This window comes from Choloepus didactylus, chromosome Y, assembly GCF_015220235.1.
Source record: "Choloepus didactylus isolate mChoDid1 chromosome Y, mChoDid1.pri, whole genome shotgun sequence".
In the NCBI taxonomy this organism is placed as follows: domain Eukaryota; kingdom Metazoa; phylum Chordata; class Mammalia; order Pilosa; family Megalonychidae; genus Choloepus; species Choloepus didactylus.
The window spans coordinates 54,367,533-54,387,011 of record NC_051335.1 but is presented as its reverse complement, the minus strand read 5'-3'; the positions used below and the strand labels follow the sequence as shown (position 1 = coordinate 54,387,011).

The following is a 19,479-nucleotide window of genomic DNA, read 5'->3' as shown; positions in this document are numbered from 1 at the left end:
CCATTTCCAAATGTTTAAGTTCACACTAGTTGAACATTCTGCTCATAATAAGCAACCACTCCATAGTCTTTAGCCTCATTCCATCTCCTGGTAACTTATATTTCATGTCTATGAGTTTACATATAATTAGTCCATATCAGTGAGACCCTGCAATGTTTGCCTTTATGTGTCTGTCTTATTTCACTCAATATTGTGCCCTCAAGGTTTCTTCATCAACCCATTTCTTTTAAGATGGTTTTTTTTCACACACCGTACATTTGGTCCTGAGTAAACAATCATTGGTTCTCTGTATAGTCACATATTTATGTATTCAGCACCATCACCACTATCTATATAAGGACCTCTCCATTTCTTCCACAAAGAAGGAGGAAGAGTCAAAGAAGGTAGAGAGACAAAAGAAAAAAAAAGAAAGAGAAAACAAAATGACAGCTAGGGAGCAACAAAAGGAAAGATAGCATTAAACCAAAGTAGAATAAGGAATCAGACAACATCACCAATGCCAAGAATCCCATATTCCTCCTTTATGTACCCCTCTTACAGGCATTAGCTTTGGTATATTGCCTTTGTTATATTAAAGGAAGCATAATACAATGTTACTGTTAATTATAGTCTCTAGTTTGCATTGATTGTATATTCCCCCAACACCTCCCTACTTTTAACACCTTTCAAGGTTGACATTTATTTGTTCTCCCTCATGTCAATACATATTTGTACCTCTTATCACAATCATTGAGCACCCTAGATTTCACTGAGTTATACCTTTATCTTTCCTCTTTCCTTCTGGTGTCCCACATGGTCCCAACCTTCCTCTTTCAACCATACTCACAGTTATTTTTGTTCAGTGCACTTACATTGCTGTGCTACCATCACCCAGAATTCTGCTCCAAAACTCCCACTCCTGTCTTTTCCTTTCTGTCCGCAGTGCTCCCTTTAGTGTTTCCTGTAGAGCAGATATCTTGTTCACAAACTCTTTCATTGTCTGTTTGTCAGAGAATAATTTAAGATCTCCCTCATATTTGAAGGACAGTTTTGCCAGATACAGGATTCTTGGTTGGTGGTTTTTCTTTTTCAGTATCTTAAATATATCACACCACTTTCTGTTGAGAAATCCGCACATAGTCTTATCAAGCTTCCTTTGTATGTGATAGATCACTTTTCTCTTTCTGCTTTCAGGATTCTCACTTTATCTTTGACATTTGATTATCTGATTATTAAGTTTCTTGCAATAGGCCTATTCAGATCTATTCTGTTTGGGTTCACTGCACTTCTTGGTTCTGTAATTTTATGTCTTTCATAAGAGATGGGAAATTTTCATTGATTATTTCCTCTATTATTGCTTCTGCCATTTTCCCTTCTCTTCTCCTTGTGGGACACCCATGACATGAACATTTCTGTGTTTCGTGTTATCATTCAATTCCCAGAGACATTGCTCATATTTTTCCATTCTTTTCTCTATCCTTTTGTGTGTAGGCTTTCAGGTGTCTTTTTCTCTAGTTCCTGAGTGTTTTCTTTTGCCTCTTGATATCTGCTGTCATATGTCTCCATTGTATCTTTTGTCTCTTGTGTTGTGCCTTTCATTTCCATAGGTTCTGCTTACTGTTTTTTTCAAACTTTGGATTTCTACCTTATGTTTGCCCCATGTTTTCTTTATAGCCATCATCTGTTTTGCCATATATTCCCTAAACTTTTTGAATTGATTTAGCATTAGTTGTTTAAATTCCTGTATCTCAGTTGAAGTGTAAGTTTTTTCATTTGACTTGGGCCAGAACTTCATTTTTCTTAGTGTAGGCTGTAGTTTTCTGTTGTCTAGGCATTTCACCTCCTTGGCCACCCCAATCAGGTTTTCCCAGATGAAAGCAGGTTTTCCCAGATGAAAGCCTCAGAAGGAGGCAATAATTATCATGATTCCCTGAGGGTGTGTCTTAGAAGATTGGTGCACCCTGTGAGGCCCCAAGTCACTGTGATTTTTTGCCCAGCAGGTGGCACCTGTCAGCCTGTCTCTCTAGACTGGTGTAAGGAGGTGTGGCCTATGGCTGTTTTCCCCCAGGCTCCGGGGTCTGGTTCTGAATGGAAGGTGGGTAGTAGAGCTTGGCACTGCCTCCTTCCTTTTAGGAAAGATACACCCCCTGGGGGGATATTGCATTTGAATAATCTCTCTGACTCTGCTGTCTCCACCCTTGTCTGGGTCAGAGCACTGGGAACTGAAAATAGCTGAGGCTTTCTCCACTGAACTGAAAAAGGGACAGAAAGCCCCCCTTCAGGGCCAGTCCACAGCCACCCTCAGTTTCTCCCATCAGCCAGAGATAGCACTTGGTCCTCTGGGTTCCCCTTCCCTCCCAGAGAGTTCCTCTGGCTCTCCAAGGTCAGTCATCACCAAAAGCCTCTGTCTGCTTGTTGGGGATTTGTAGCTTGTATTGAGCAGTCAACATTTGTTAAGTAAAACCTCAGTTGGAGCTGGGCTGAGGTATATTCGCTTGTTCAGAGAGTGCTGCTCTCTAGCACAGTGAGGTTTTGCAGTTTGGGCTGCTGTGAGGAAGAGGCTCTTGGCCCGGGTCTGCAGTTTTACTTACAGATTTTATGCTGCAATCTTGGTCATTCCTCCCAATCTAGGTTGGTGTATGATGTGTGGACAGTCACGTTTGTCCCCCAGCAGTTATTCTAGATTATTTACTAGTTGTTCCTGGTTGTTTATTAATTGTTCCAGGGGGACTAAGTAGCTTCCACTCCTGTCTATGCCGCCATCTTCTTCTGAAACTTCTGATGTGTTTTTGCATTACCCTCCCCTGTCTTAAAAATACTGGCTCTAATGTTAAAACATATGATGAATTTAGTATTGAAATGTTTACCACATTTATTGAAATAATTAGAAATGCCTCTGGTTCATTGCAAAAATCAAGGTTGAGATTTGCTATAATTACTACAGGCTTGAAGACACAGGGATTCTGAGAGCTGCCAATTATGTTTCTTACAACATGGAATGCAATGGCTATTACTTTGTAAGCTTGAATCTTTATGCTTCAATTTTTCTCATGTTTCCTTTTGAAAGAGAAATAAACATTCCCTTAAGATATGGTCATGGATTATTGACTTTGTGAAGTTGAGTCTAACTGGGAAATCCAGAAAAGACAGAAAAAGATAGGATTTTCACCACTTCTTACCCTTGATTAATGGTTTTTTTGTTCCCAGTGGTATTTGTCTCAGTGATTTCTAATTGGTTTTGAATTTGTGGAATATGTCTTTATTATAAGTTCTAAGATTGGATAATTTAGATGTTTGAAATTTAATAAACTGACATTTTAACCAGGTGAAAGCCCAATTCTTTAATAACAAACTTTTCCATTTAAATGTACCATAGCACGATAGTCAAGTTTCAAAGTAGTTTGCTGCAGATAATGGAAGTAAAATGGCACCTTGGTTAACAAATCATCTGAAAGCAAAACTCCTTGAAAGAAAGTTGGCCTAAGTATTGAAGGGGGTTGGATCTCATTCCAGTTTCTTCAAAAAGCAGGCTCACTGCCTCAGAGGTAGCTAGACTTCTCAAGAGAAGGCCTGGGGCTTGCTGTAGGGTAGATCATCCTTCCAGAGTGGTTGTTTGTGGTCACGTGGATTGCAGTTATTTCATTGTGCACTGGGAAGGGGACTATTAACAGTGACGGGAACACAAGCTGTTTCTTCCAAGACTTATGCACATATTGCCATCTCCCAATCACCAGTACCACTGGTGCATTACCTCAATTTATGTGGTCTCATAAGGTGAGGAGGCCTCAACTTAGCTTTTTTTATATAGTAGGTATGGAATCAACATTTAGAAATGCTTTCCTTTGCTTAGTCATTTATTTCTACCTCAGGAAATAGAGTGGATTTGTACATACCCTATCTATCATATCTGTCTCTCTTGTCTATCTATCTATCATCAGTCTATCTTGCTTTCATAAAAATATGTTAAGAAATGCGAAGAATGAGACATAATATATAAAACAACCTCCCAAACAAAAGAATTTTCTGGTCTAAATGCATGAAACTTGATGTAGTTTAACTGATGTATGTATTTTAAAATAGAGGGGAATTAAAGTCTTGAAATATGGTAGGTACAAGGAGAAAATGTTAATTTAGAAGTTTTTCAGTGACAGGATTGAGCTATTCAGTGCAAATTCTTTGGAGTTTGGATAATTAGTTTTCATCTTATTACAGTTATCTAATGGGATATCATTTGTCATTCCATTTATCTAGCCCAATTCCCTAATCTATGTCGTAGTGCTATTTCTGTGGTTGTGATGGTTGGCTTTGGAATTAGAATGTATTATTTTAAATGTTGCTATCAATAATATATCTTTAATTTAATTTAAACAAAATTGTCCCTAAATTTGATCCAAGTTATATCATGGAATATGCTATCTCCCTACCCCATATGTGTTGAGAGAATGGCTCAGGTGGTTTTTAGCTTTGTTGTTTTATTTTTTAGAAGTAGGGTTGTAAAAGTGAGTCATTTTGTATTGAATTAATTAAACAAGAGAATTAGATGTCTATAAAAGGATGTCTCTCTCAGATGGGCACAATGTGGGTTTTGGAATCAGACTTGGGTTCAAATCATAATCCCCAGACTCAGTGATGCATTAGTCTCTGAGGTTCAGTTTTTTGCCTTTAAAATGGGGTTGTTTTGAGGATTAAGTAGCAAACTAGAACATATCTGGCACAATGCCTAATACACAGCAGGTGCTGGGTAAATGATCTTATTTCTATGTTAAATCTGACATCAGCTATTTATTAATGTGATTTAATTTTAATGCATATAAGATGCATGAGCCATACCTCCTTCACTTTGGAAAAACATTTTATAGTCTGACCCTATCACCTTGAATTTTTTTTTTCTCTTTCATTGGCTCTGGTATTACTGCAGAAGAAGATAAAGCATCGAAAAGATTAGTGGCTATTTTATATAATCTATGATAAATTTTCTATTATTGAAATTATTGCAGGTAGACAATAATTATATTTATGTAATTTTAAAATACAAATACCTAACAAAATGTTTATGTTTCTTGATTCCTTTCAAGCAAACACCTTATTAAGGAGATATGTTCTCTATAGTTTTTTAAACAGTAGTTGATTTAGACCTTATTAAGAGACATTGCTATGATATTTACAATTTCCTTATGCAACAATACTAGAAATGATATTTTTAGTTTGGGGGAAACATCTTTCAACATTTTATGTTTTAAGTTTTTTTTTTCTACGTAAATGACAGGCTTATTTTACACTGTAAATTACTTCATGAGGCATTAGGTGGAAATTTTTTTTAACTTTTTGCTTAGCGGAAGTTGTGTTTGTGTGTGTGTGTGTGAGAGAGAGAGAGAGATAGAGAGAGAGAGAGGGAGAGAGAAGGGGAGAAGATATTCAGTGTTCATTTGGGAGGGGTGGAGAAGGATAGCTAGATTCTAAATTTTGTGAGGGAGAAAATTTGTTAATATCTTTAGAATACAATGCAACACAAAAACACAAATGGGAAATGACTTCTGCCATTTTAAGTTTTTAATTTATTTCTCAAAAAGTAGAGGGAAATGCCTTGATATATTTAGCACTCAAATTCAAATGTGTTTGAGAACAGGTGCCTAAATTTCTTCCCCACCTGCCATGCAACTTTATCACAAGAAATGTTTCATTTAGCAAATGCTGCTGCTAGCAGACGCTTCTCTGTTTCAGAGCAGAAACACAAAAGGAGGGGGAGTACTTCTGTAAAGAAAACCTTTTTCTTTATTTTCTTTTTAAATTGTGAGTGTGAGAAATATGTTTTATTTTCCAGGGGATGGATGGTGGAAAGTATGAGTCAGTCAGTGGCTTGATTGACCAACCCGTTTTTGTTGTATTGTTATATCGTTCATGGCTTTTTTGCTTTTCTTTGTTTTCTTTTTTTTCATTGTTGTTGTTTGGTTTTATTGTTGTTCCTGTTCTTGCATACCAATAAACTGGCATTGACTCAGTTAAGATAATATTTTTACTCTGGGAACTTAAAATATTTGTGTAATTCTTTTGACACTAACTCAGAAACCCTAATTCTTTTGTTACACTGGAATTGTGTTATTACCCTACATTGTTAGACAGTTTTAACGTCTTTGTAATGAAATGGTAGCAAGCAAAATGAAATGCTATGAAACGAATCAGGAACCAAATAGAGAAAAGACAAAGGTATTGTTCATACACTTTTGCCATTCTAGGTTTTCTTTGATATGTTTCTTTTTTCCCTCAGAAATTCAAAACAATACATGCAAGTACAGAGAACAATTTGACACCTATTCTGATTAGTCTCAGTACTTTTTGCGGGGTATGTGTATCCCACTAGCACCTTTTATTCATAGCAGTTTCAATTCATTTGGTTTGAGCAAGAAGTTAATGTGCCCATACATGGTTATGGATTGGCATACATAACTTCTCTACTAAGAAAAGTCAAGTGTTTTCATGCTAATAGTGATCATGAAGAAGCGATAAAAGTGTCCCTTTCTCCTTGACAATGAAATTAGACTACCTGGCTTTCTGCATAACTTGAAGTAGTGCTTGCACTGATAGAAATCGAGAAATTGGGATGCACATTTTATAATTTCTCAAGATGATAACTCATTTTTCATACACAAAGGCTGGCTTAGTGAATTTGGGGGGAAATTTTGCTTTTGGGTAGAGAAACTGAGATTGTTGGAATACTATTTGAGATTTTGGGTTCAAATGATGGAATTATGAGATGCTCTTCCCTTCCCCATATAGCATACCAACAAACATTTGCTATAGTGAATTCTGTGAGTACATGGTTTTTTATAGAACCTCTACCAAACCATTACCTCCCCAGAACTGTTTATTGTAGAAAATATATTTGAACTAGATTGACAGATCTGTCTGGTTTCTCTTCAGATCATATAAATCTTTTGCCTTTTTCTTTAGCTTTTGAAGTAATTAATTAGCAGAAAGTCAGATATTATCTTACCAAGAAAGGGCTACATTTTCACATTTTTTTTTTTAAATTTTAAGAGCAAGAGACAAATTACAGGGAGCAATTTACTATCTGGACTTTATTAAAACAGTAATTTTGTATATATATATATACAAAAAAATATGATCTCTTTTAAAGCTATTTCTGAAACTCTAGTGGTAGGCTATTTCTGTTTTCTTTTATGCTTGTTAAAATCCTATATAAAGCTTTCCTTCTTGTTTTAAAATTTTTCAAATTAGGTTATAGGTATGATATGAAAAAAGTGAAATCCTTAAGATATTGGATATCCCAGAGTTAGAAAAGCAAATAAATCAAAATTTACGAAGTTAACAGATAAATTAATGGACAAATAGAGAGTTCGAGCACTTGAAAATCCATTCTTCCTCCTTCCTCCCTGTTGTTCATTTTTTCAGTCTACATCATGAAAGTGCAAACCCACTCAGAGCCATGGACTTCTCATTCTTAGCCATGTGATTCAGAGACAATTTTAGCAAAATATACCTAAACAAATGTGAACTTGCCTATTCTAAGGAATAATGAAAGATTGTTCCATGATGGCCCTGGGTACTACAATGTTCCATTAAACGCAATTTTTAGTGTAATTTAACTGATGCCCTTCAATTATGAAACATTTTGTTGTGTTCAATGTGGAACTCACTGATCTATTGACCATGGGTCCCCCAACCCTGTTTTATGGCCCCTGAAAAATTATTCTTGGAGAATATGTGGACATAACTTACATTTTTAATTATTCATGTCTTTGAAAAGATGAAACTGCAACTGTAGCTGTTTAACCAATCCAAAACCATTCAGTGAAAGACAATGATAGACAAAGAAATTATTTCATGTGTAAATTTGGGTTTAGAACTTTAATAACTGAAGAGGAAGTAATGTTTTAATATATCACAGTTAATCTGTGACTTTTAAAATGGGGTCTTTGGAGTTAGAATCAGACTAGGCTTAGATTCAAATCTTGACCCAATCACTTTAATAACTTTATGACCTTGGATAAGTTATTTAACCTTTCTGTAGCTCATTTTTCCTACCCTTAATAAAAAGGAGATAATACTACCTACTGTATTGGATTGTTTTTTTTAATGTAATTTTATTGAGACATATTCACATACCATACAATCCATCCAAATTTTACAATCAGTAGTTCACAGTATCATTACACAGTTGTGTATTTATCACCATAATCAATTTTAGAAAATGTTCATTACTCCAGAAAGAAGAAATAAAAAGAAAAAAGAAAACCTCAAACACTCCATACCCCTTTCCCCTCCCCCCACTGGCCCCTAGTATTGCACTCTACCCAATATTAAGACTTACAATAAAGGTAGGTTAACTAAGGCAGTGTAGTATTGTCAGAGATAGATATATAGATCAGTGGAACAGAACAAAACATGCAGAAGTAGATCCATACAAACTAGGGAAACTGACTTTCTTTTTTGTTTGCTATGTATACAATCATCATCAAAGATCAGGCTACTGGATTATAGCTTTACAGTTTCTGATAGGGTCATCAAAGATCAGGCTACTGTATTATAGCTTTACAGTTTCTGATATTTCCTTCTAGCTATTCTTTTTTTATTTTTTTGACTGCAAGAGAGATCATCAGTTTAATAAGGTTTTCAGAAAATACAAAACTACTATACACTATAAGAATTGCCATGATTTCTTCTTTTTTGTAGTTGCTCTGTTTTAAGGATTTTTATTGAGAGCATAATATCGTCTACATTATAACTGTTATGTTATTTCAAAATGGAACTGACACAGCCTATTAGTATCCCCCCCCCTTATCTCCCCTATTATTTATTTTTTGTCTTCATTTTATTACTCGTCTGTCCATACACTGGATAAAGGGAGTGTCAGTCACAGTTTTTCACAGTCACATGGTCACACAATAAAAGCTATGTAATCGTACAATCATTATCAAAGATCAAGACTACTGGATTACAGTTCAACAACTTCAGGTATTTACTTCTGTTTATTCTCATACACTAGAAAATAAAAGTAAATATCTGTATAATGAGTCAGTAGTCATAATAATTTGTCAAGTCCTAACTTCTCAGTTACACTTCCTCCCTCTCATTTAATCATTCTCTCAATCTTCAAGGATATCTAGGCAGTGACCATTTTAACTTCTTCATGCTGGAAAGGGGTGTTGACCTTCAGGAGTAGAGAAATGGAACTGGTTGATGCTCTTGGAGAGACTGGTACCTCTGGGTTTCAGTGCTTATCTGACATAGGAGCAATGTGGAGACCTTAAGGTTCTGAAAAAATAAACTTACTAGGTAAAACATTTATAGAGTCTTAGATAGAGCCCAGGGTATTCTTTAGGGTTTTCAGGAATGTTGTTTGGGGCTTGGCATACTGTGGCAATTTGCAGTATCTGGCTGAAGCTTGCATAAAGGTGACTCCAGAATGACCTCTCAACTCTATTTGAAATCTCTTAGCCACTGAAACTTTATATTGTTCTATTTCTTTTCCCCCTGTTCATCAAGAAGGCATTCTCAATCCCCTGATGCCAGGGACAGGCTCATTCCTGTGAGTTATGTCCCATGTTGCCAGGGAGTCATGCCCCATGTAGGGGGTGGGTAGTGAGTTTATTTAGAGTTCACTTAGAGAGAGAAGCCACATGTGAGCAATGAAAGAGGTTCCCTTGGGGTGACTCTTCAGTATAATTATAAGTAGGCTTAGCTTTGCCATTGCAGAGATAAGTTTCATAAGGGCAGGCCTCATGATCGAGGACTTGGCTTATTAAATTGGGAGTCCCTAATGCTCAAGAGAATAGGGGGAATTCCCCAGATGGGAAGTTTAATATTTCCATATTTTTGCCCAGTCCCACAAGGGGACTTTGCAAATACTTTTTTGTTTTCTGCCCAAAATACTCTGGAATGTATTGTGGTATTACATTAACCTGTACAGAAAAACAAGGTCTCGTTCCCTACTCTAGGTTCCATATAATTAGGTTGTTAAAATAAACTGACCAATAGGTTAAATTAGATAATGTGCTACAAAAAATTTAAATTTTGGAACATACAAACATCTCCTCTCTTGATCTCACTCAGAAGTTGAAGTTTTGACATACAGACAATATCATCCTCACTCTGTATTCTGATTTCATATATCATTTCATTCATATCTCTAATTGAAGTCTGATCTCTTTTTCAACTTCCTCAGGAGTAAATGTGACTGCTGAAAGAGCTTACAGTCTAGGAAACTTTACAATGAGCCTTACTGAACATGCTGTATTCCTGTGTCATCGGTTGCTGAATCTCTGCCCATTTTCTACCCCCTTATAACCTATGCTCTTAAATTCAGTTCTCAGGGTTTGCTTATTGGATTGTTTTAATGATTAAATGAGATGATGTGTGTAAAATTCTTAGCAAATACTGTACCTGATACGTAGTGACTATTCAATAAATAGTAGTATCTGTTTTTATCTTTCTAAAATTAGGTACTCCAAACTGATTTTAAGATATAATAACATTTGATGGCATTGTTACCTAAACAGTAAAATACCAAAAGCAATTACCTTGTTGTTTATAGTTTCAAGCCAACTTTTAAGGAGACTTCTCAATTCTTATTTATCGTTTCTGACTTTGGAAATTTTTACAAATGTATTTATTTCCTCTGTGATATAGAGTGGAATGAGCCTAAAACACAGAGATGAATTCAGTATCTTCCATAGTCAGGTGATTGGCGACAGTGGTTGATTATTTCCGTAAATAATCTTGTTATTATAAATTATGAGAAGTTTTAATTTTCCTTTCCTTCTACTTTTACATTTTTTCCAGATTTCTGGTGGAAGAGGAAAACCAACACATGAAATTGTCCCTTGGAAGCAGTGAAATGGGTCTCTCATCCCATTTGCAGTCTTCCAAGGCAGGAACCACACGCATCTTTACCAGCAATACCCACAGTTCTGTGGTGTTACAGGTGATCTAAACTTTCCCTTTTGTAATATTTATATAGCTTTAAAAACCCAGAAGGGGAGAAATCTTGAGGGAGGACTGTATATCATCCTGATATAAAAAGTATATCCCGAAAGCTTATTCTTTGAATTATGTATGTAAAGATAGTCTTGCTGTCATGCCACTTTGTTACAAATACTATACCTGGAAACACGGACATGTCATTACATAGCAGTCAAAGTAAATATCACAAGGTCCTTCCACTAAATTTTCTACTTCCTCAGTCACAACCTGTTTTACTTTCACCCTTAACATAGTGCTAAAGATCATATTTATCTGTCCTCTCAACGCATATTGGCAATAGGAGGTACGGAGTAGGGGTGAGGACTGTGGGATGGAAACACACTGACAGATGTAAGGAGTACTAACTTACAGCAAAGGAGAAGACAGAAAAACTTTAGAATGCCAAAAGAACTCAAAAAGCATAACAATGTGGAGCTATTTAGCATAGAGATAAGCATCCCATGTACAGATGGCTGACCCGTAGAGAACTGACATCTGTAGACATTGCTGAGTTGGAGCACAATATGATACTGGATGCCCATGAATGTCTTCTAGAAATAGTTAAATTATGTTAGTGTTCTCTGCTTGGTAAGCTAGGGAAAATATCTTTCTAAATGCATATTTTAAAAAATCTCCCAGGTGAATAAATGCATGTATCTGTCAAGAATCATTATAGTGACAGGCATTTGAAATACCTAGTAGTGTTTCAACAGTTAAAAAATTAAACAATTATCTTTCAAGGCCAGAAACTTTTTTCTGTTCGTGTAGAAACAAAAATATCACAGCATGACTTGACAGTCTCACATTTATGGACTTTCAACATGCTGTCAGTAGAAATTTAAAGAGGACTGCTGAGACTCTGCCTCCCTAAATGGTTCACCTTGTTTAGAGCAACTTCTTCTCTCAAGTCCAATCAGCAGTTGTTAATTAAGCACCTTCCATGGACCCAGTCCTAGGTTATATGAGAGAAGAGGATTGTACTTGCTGTGTGACCTTACCGTGTCATGCAATTTATCTGGCCTCATTTTCCTTGTCTTCAAAAGGAGACTCTTGACTAGAAGACCTCTAAATTCCCTTCTAGCTCTGACCTTCTGTGATTCAGTGAAATCCCATTTTCCCAGTATCTCACAGTTCCTTAGAGCTGGACTCTAACGTTCATTGTCATGTACATATCATCAAACAGAAGTGTGAGGGTCAGGAAGAAAAACCTTTCCACCCTCTGGTGTCTTAGTGCTACGTAAATGATTTAATTGTCAGTTGTCAAGGCTATGGGAGGAGAGGATAAGGAATCAAGCAGATTGGCAAAACGTGAGAGGAAGTATTTTGATATACTAAAGTGCTTTCTTTAAGGAAAAATTAAAAATAATAGAAAACCCAGAATGAGACCCCCTCCCTCTCTGCTGTACTTCTGTCCAAACTGTGCTCATATTCATGTGCTAAAGCCAATTATTGTGGACCTGCTGATTTAAAATTTTTACTTTAAATCAAAGTATGAAATTTGTTACAGTGCAGTAAGAGAGATAGAGAACAGAGGTTCTCAAATTTTAGTGTGCATCAGAATCACAGAGAAGGCTTGTTAAAACACTGAGCACTGATTTGGGAGTAGGGCTTAGAATTTACATTTCTAACAAGTTCCCAGGTGATGCTGTAGGCTGGGGGAACACACTTTGAGAACTATGGTTCTAGAGACAGGGTCCTCCTTCCATCATGACAGATGGCCCCTCCCTTTCTCCCTATATATCTTATGCAAAATATAAATTATTGTTATAATGAGAAAACATGGGAAGTAGTTAAAATGTCTGTCAATAGGGAAATAGTTACATAAATTATGGTGCATCAATACTATGTAATACTGTGCAGTCATTAAAAAGAGTGAGATAGATCTAGATAGTGAATGGAAAGAACTATAAGATATATTAATTGAAAAAAGTAACAGGGCAATTTGTATAGTATAATCCTGTATATCTGAAGAAAAGTTATATATTAGGGAGATGAGTGAATGAAGTCTTGCACTTTTTACTTTGTATAATCCTATACTGGTTAATACTTTTACAATGGAAATATTTTGGTGTATAACCTGTGTAATTAAAAAAGAATATAATGGTTGAAAAAAACAGTTATAACTGGTTTGAGAGTCCTTAGCTCTGTTAGGTTTTAGCTCAGCCTATGTTGGTCCAGGCTGGAAGTAGGAGCAGTGATATAAAATTAATCCAAAAGTTTGTATTAACTGAAGATAATGTTTCTCAGCTGACTTTTTATGTTATTATAATATTTTTGTGGTAGTGTAGACAAAGGCATGCAATGCCCTTGTATGCTATGTTTAAAAGTGTGTTAAAGATTATGTTCTCACAAACTGAGATTTTAAGTCCAGGCACTAACAGAGAATGTTTTTGTATCTATTATTAGGTGCATGGTTGTCAAGGGAACAAGCCAGAAAAGTGTTTAATGTGTAAATGTTACCATTGTATTAAAATTAGCAGTAACTCAAACTCTAGTTTCCAGAGGCATTGAAATAGCTGTCAGGGAACTGATCATTGGTGAGAAACTAATTTAAGAAGTCTCACTCTGCAGGATTACCCCCTGCATAACTGTGGCGGGAAGGACATGGGTTTAGGCCAAAGCTGGAATCCTAGTTTTGCCACTTACCAGCTAGTTTTGTGACTTTGGGGAAGTCACTTATCCTCTTGGCCAGTTTCCTTATTGTAATGTGGGTAAGATATGTGAGAATTAAATGTGACAATTTATGGGAAAGTTTCTTTTCCTTCCACTCCAGGCAAACAAAGAAGGTGTCAGAGGAATTGTAGCTCATCAGAAATGATGGGTGTGCCAAATAAGGCATCCATCTGATTGGCTTGAACTGCTCTAGCAGATTAGTCATCTCCATTAAATAGGCTACAGCAAACTAGGCTGTCATAGCAGTGCCTGGCAAGACTTTTGATATCTAATTGACTTAGGTTCCTAGAGCCCCAAACAATTCTCAAGAGTATACATGAAGGAGTTAGCAGTGCAAATTAGTTTTACTCAGCTAACAAAGATCAACCAGGGTTACCTTAGTAGTAACTGGTAAGATTAAGGATTATTTCATTTTCCCCACTCCTTTCCTATTACTATAGCTGTGGTTATATCTCATGGACATCTGTATTATCCCAGGTTGTCAGCATCTTTCATTCACTATCCCATCCTGTGGTAATTCATTGAATCATACTCTTTCTTCATTTTTTAGCAACATTATTAAGGTATAATTCACATACCACACAATTCACCCATTTAAAGAGTGCAATTAAATGGTTTTTAGTATATTCCCAGAGTTGTGCAACCATCACCACAATCCATTTTGGAACATTTTCATCATCCCCAAAAGAAACCTGATACAGAAGAATAAGACACATCAACTTTGAACCAAATCGTCTATAATACATAATTTTAATTTCTTTTTGTTCCTAGTGGTGAACTTAAAGGTTCACCTTTAGGTATTATTTTTGCTTTTTGCATATTCACCGTGTACTTTGTAACCTTTTTAAAGTTACTTATTAGTTCTAGGAGGTTTTCCTAGATTTCTATAGGTTTTTATGCACAGACAATCGTGTTGCCTGGAAATAAAGTTTTATTTCTTCCTTTCCAGTTATGCCTATTTTGTTCTTTCCTTGACACACTGGTGTTTCAGTTTGGTAAAGCTGCTGGAATGCAATATTCCAGAAATGTGTTGGCTTTTTCAGTGGAGTTTTATTGGGTTACAAATTTACAGTTCTAAGGCCATGAAAATGTCCAACTTAAGGCATTAAGAGGAAGGTACCTTCTCTGAGGAAAGGCTGCTGGCATCTGTGGTTCCTCTGTCACATGGGAAGACACATGGCTATGTCTACTTGTTCTTCTCCCCTGGTTCTGGTTTCAATGCTGTCTCCAAAATGTCTCTGGGTGTTTCTCTCTCTTATCCTCATAAAGGCCCCAGTAAAGGGATTAAGACCCACCTTGAATGGGCTGGGTCACATCTCAATTGAACCAAATGGTCCCACCCACAATAGGTCTGCCCCCACAGGGATGAATTTAAAGAACACAGCTTTTTGTGGGGTACATAACAGCTCCAAACCAGCACAACTGGCTCGAACCCACCCCTCCCCCAAATGTTGAATAGAAGTGGTAAGAGTGGGCTTTCTTGCCATTTTCCCTATCTTCTAGGGAAAGCTTTCAATCTTTCACCTTTAAGTATGATGTTAGCTATGAGGCTTGAAGAAGTTCCCTTCTGTTCCTGGTTTGCTGAGAGGTTTTTTGTTTGTTTTTGTTTTGAAATCTGGAGTGGATGTTGGGTTTTGACAAATTTTTCTTTTTGATACCTGTTCAGATGACACCGTGATTTTTCCTTTTACTTTGTTAATATGATTATATAATATTAATTATAGTAATTGATTTTTGAATGTTAAAACAACCTCTCATCACAGAGATAAACCCTGTTTGTTCATGGTGTATTACTGTTTATATATATTGTTAGATTTGATTTGCTAAAATTTTGCTAAGAATTTTTGCATCTATGTTCATGAGAGATTTTGGTCATAATTTTCTTTGATTATGTTTATCTGTTTTTGGTATGAAGGCAGTGCTGCTCACATAGAATGAGTTAGAAAATTTTTCCTTCTCTTCTGTTTTCTGGTTATGTTTATATAGAATTGGTATTATCAAATGGTTAGTAGAATTCACCAGTGCAACCATCTGGATCTGGAATTTTCTTTGGGGGAAGGTTTTTATATTCAAATTCAAGTTTTCATAGATATAACGCTATTCAGGTTATTGATTTCTTTTAGAATAAACTTTGATAGCTTGTGTGTTTCAAATTATTTGTCCATTTCATGTAAGTTGTCAAATTTATTGAGAAAGCATTCCTCATAATAATTCCTTATTATCTTTTTAATATCTTTAGAATATCTAGTTGGTGTCCTCTCTCTGAATCTGGATATTGGCAATTTGTGTTTTCTGTCTTATATTTTCCTGCACAGTCTGGCTAGAATTTTAGCAAATTTATTGATTTTCTCAAAGTACCAGCCTTTGGTTTTATTGCTCTTTACTGTTTTTCTGTTTTCTATTCCTTTTATTTGCATTCTGATCTTTATTATTTCCTTTTTTCTGTTTAATTTGGGATTAATTTGCTCTTCTCTCTCTAGTTGCTTAACATGGAAGCTGAGGTCATTCATATAAGACCTTTTTTCTTTCTAATAGAGTCATCTACTGATAAAAATTTACCCCTAAATACAGCTTTAGCTGAATCCCACAATATTTGGTAGGTCATATTTTCATTTTTGTTCAGTTCAAAATACTTTCAACTTTTGCTTTTGATTTCTTTTTTGACCCATGGTTATTTATAGATACATTAGTTTCCAAGTATTTGGGGATCTTCAAGAGATATTTCTGTTTTGTTTTTTTTTTGTTGTTGTTGTTTCAAATTTAATTCTGTTTTAGTCAGGGAACATACTTGGTATGACATGTATCCTTTTAAATTTATTAGGAGTAATTTTATGGCCTAGAATATGGACATACCTTGATAAATGTTCCACATACACTTCAAAATAGTTTGCATTCTACTATTGGTAGGTGAACTATTCTATAAATGTCAATCAGGTCCAGTTGGTTGATATTATTATTCAAGTGTTCTGTATCCTTCCTGATTTCTAAATACTTATAAATCAATTATTGAAGGAATGGTTTTGAAATATCCTACTATAATGTGAATTTGTCTATTTATCTTTGTAGACCTCTCAGTTTTTGTTTCTTGTGTTCTGAAACTCTGCTATTAGGCATATACACATTTAGGATTTTTATATCTTCTAGAGAAATTGTTTGCTTTACATTATGAAATGATCCTTTTTGTTCCTGGGATATTGTTTGCTCTGAAATCTGTTTTGTCTAATATATAGTCATATCAGCTTTCTTTAAATAAGTGTTAACCTGGGTTATCTTTTACCGTCCATTTCCTTTTTATACTAACATACAGTAAAATTGGCTTTGTTATTGGTTTTCGTTTTGCGTTTTAACAAATATATAGATTCATGTAATCAACACAACCCTTATGATACAGAACTATTCCATGACCCCAATATCCTCCATCTTGTTACCCCTTGATAGTCTCACCCTCCCCACCCCACCCCTAAACCTTATTAAATCCTGATCTATTCTCCATCACAATATTTTTGTATTTTCAAGAATGTCATATAAATAGCATCATACAGTTTGTAACCTTTTGATCCTGGGTTCTTTCACACAGTTTAGTGTCTCTGAGACCTGTCCACATTCTTGTATCAATAGTTTGTTATTTTTTATTGCTGAATTGTATTGTATCATATGGAATTTTATATGGTTGTTTTTCTATACTCCTTCTTTGTGATCTCCCTGGTACTTTCCAGTTCCCTGAGACTCTCTTTTTGGTCCTCTGTCCTGAAATCTGGGGTTTTATTTACCCTGCTCTACCACACATATATCACAACTGCTCCCATGTCCTGGTCCAAGCGATAGGAGAACAGAGAGAGAACAATGGAGATTCACTGTAGAGGGCTACCACAGCTCCTATACTCAAGGGGGAAGATCCCTCTTCTTCAGAGTTTTAGGCATCTGCTATCCCTGCTGCTGCTTCTGATATTGTTGCTACCACTTGCTGCCTTGGGTTCCTGGGGGTGGGGATCAAGATAACGGAAGGAATAAAAAAAAGAAAAAATAGAGGATTTTCTCCAGTCCCTCAGAGCTACAAAACTCTTCCTTTGCTGCTCTTTTAGCCAGAACTAGGGGACTTTCCCTGAAGCTGTCTCAGTCCACTCCCATGTGACACCTTCCAGGTCTCATGAAGCCTTAAGTCCAGGCCAGTGTATACTGGAAAAAAAGGGGAGGAGACCCATCTCCAGTTTGGTGTTAACTTTGCATTCTGCTTGTCTTTCCCAGTCTTTCTGATGTCAAGTTTGTGTGTGTGTGTGTGTGTGTGTGTGTGTGTGTGTGTGTGTGTTTACTTTTATGCTGTGTTAGGTGCAACGAGAGCTGGATTTAGTCTAGGGATACCCTTTCCCCAGTACCCACGCAAAATCTTCTGAGTACTTTACCCAAGGTCCCTGAATTATAAGGTTTTCTAATCCTATGGTTTGAATTGGAACTATTACTGGCCTTTTGTAAGCCCTGGAGATTATTCCTCCCGTTCCTTTTGGTTTCTTCTTTCTGCAGACACATGTATTCACCTAAATACTTGAGAGGAATGTTTGCAGATCTCCAGAGGTCTCCCTTTATGCCTCTCCTCTCTTGTATTCTCCCCTTCCCTCCCTAGCCTCTCAACTCTGATAGAGTGCTAAGTTTTACCTGGGTTCCCACTACCTGTGCCTCTGTCTGGCAACTCTCTCCAGGCAATAATTTGCAGCAGTTGTAAGGCTCATTTCATTTGTTTCTCATCTCCCACAGATTCCTCTCCTTCATTCCCATGTCCCATGTCTTAAACTGTACTTTTTCTCATATTTTGTCAGGCTATTAAGTTGTTTCAGCAGGTAAGGTAAATCCAGTCCCTGTTAATCCATCTGAAGTAGAAGTCTAATAGGTTATAATTAAATGCTAAATTGTGAGACCCGGAATAAGTGTGCCTTGTTATTTTAGAGAAGAGTTGGTTAGATATAACTTTACAAAGGAGTATGAATTTGAACTATACTTTGAAGCAGGGAAGGCTTTCCGTATTAAAAACAATGGCATAAAAAAAGGTACTAGAAAAGGAGAATTAAGCCTGTATTTTGTTTGTTTTGTTTTGTTTTTACCAAGGAGGCAGTCTACAGAATGACTTGATATGATGGGTCAGAGTAAATACTGGAATAATGAAAAATAATGTTGAATAGATAGGATGAGACCAGATCAGAGAAGTCTTTGAAAACCAGAAGTTGTCATAAATTCAGTAATAGTGAGCCATTAGAAGTTTTTAAAATTCAGACAGTGTTACATGATAAGAGCAGAGTTTAATTAATATTAATATACATTTTAATTTCTAACCCATATTTCTCTTTTTGTCTTTATTAGAGAAGTTGTGGGTTTACAGAACAATCATGCATATCATACAGGATTCCCATATACCACCTTATAATTAACAACTTGCATTGGTGTGGAACATTTGTTACAATTGATGATAGCACAGTTTTATAGTTGTACAATTAACTATAACACATGGTTTAACTTAGGGTTCACTGTGTAATGTAGTTTCATGGATTTTTAATTTTTTATTCTGTTACCATATATGCAATCATGCAATCTAACATTTACCCATTTAATCATATTCAGATATATATTTCAGTTCCATTATGTTCACAATATTGTGCTACCATCCCCACCATCAATTACCAAAATAATTTCCCATTCCCTATCCGCACTCCATCTGCTGGTAACTTATATTCTAGATTCTGACTCTCTGAGTTTGCTTATTTAAATGATCTCAAATCAGATCACACAATATTTGTCCTTTTGTGTCTGGCTTATTTCACTCAACATAATGTCCTCAATGTTTGTCCATGTAGTTGCATG

General features: G+C 36.0%; 1 protein-coding gene and 1 pseudogene across 1 annotated transcript in view; both read left to right on the top strand.

Moving 5' to 3' along the window:
* The window catches only part of LOC119524142 (coagulation factor VIII-like), a gene marked incomplete at its 5' end in the record, with an annotated part of 623,301 nt that overhangs the window by 159,466 nt on the left and 444,356 nt on the right, over positions 1 to 19,479 (top strand).
* Positions 1 to 19,479, top strand: part of LOC119523973 — an 84,951-nt pseudogene that overhangs the window by 29,149 nt on the left and 36,323 nt on the right.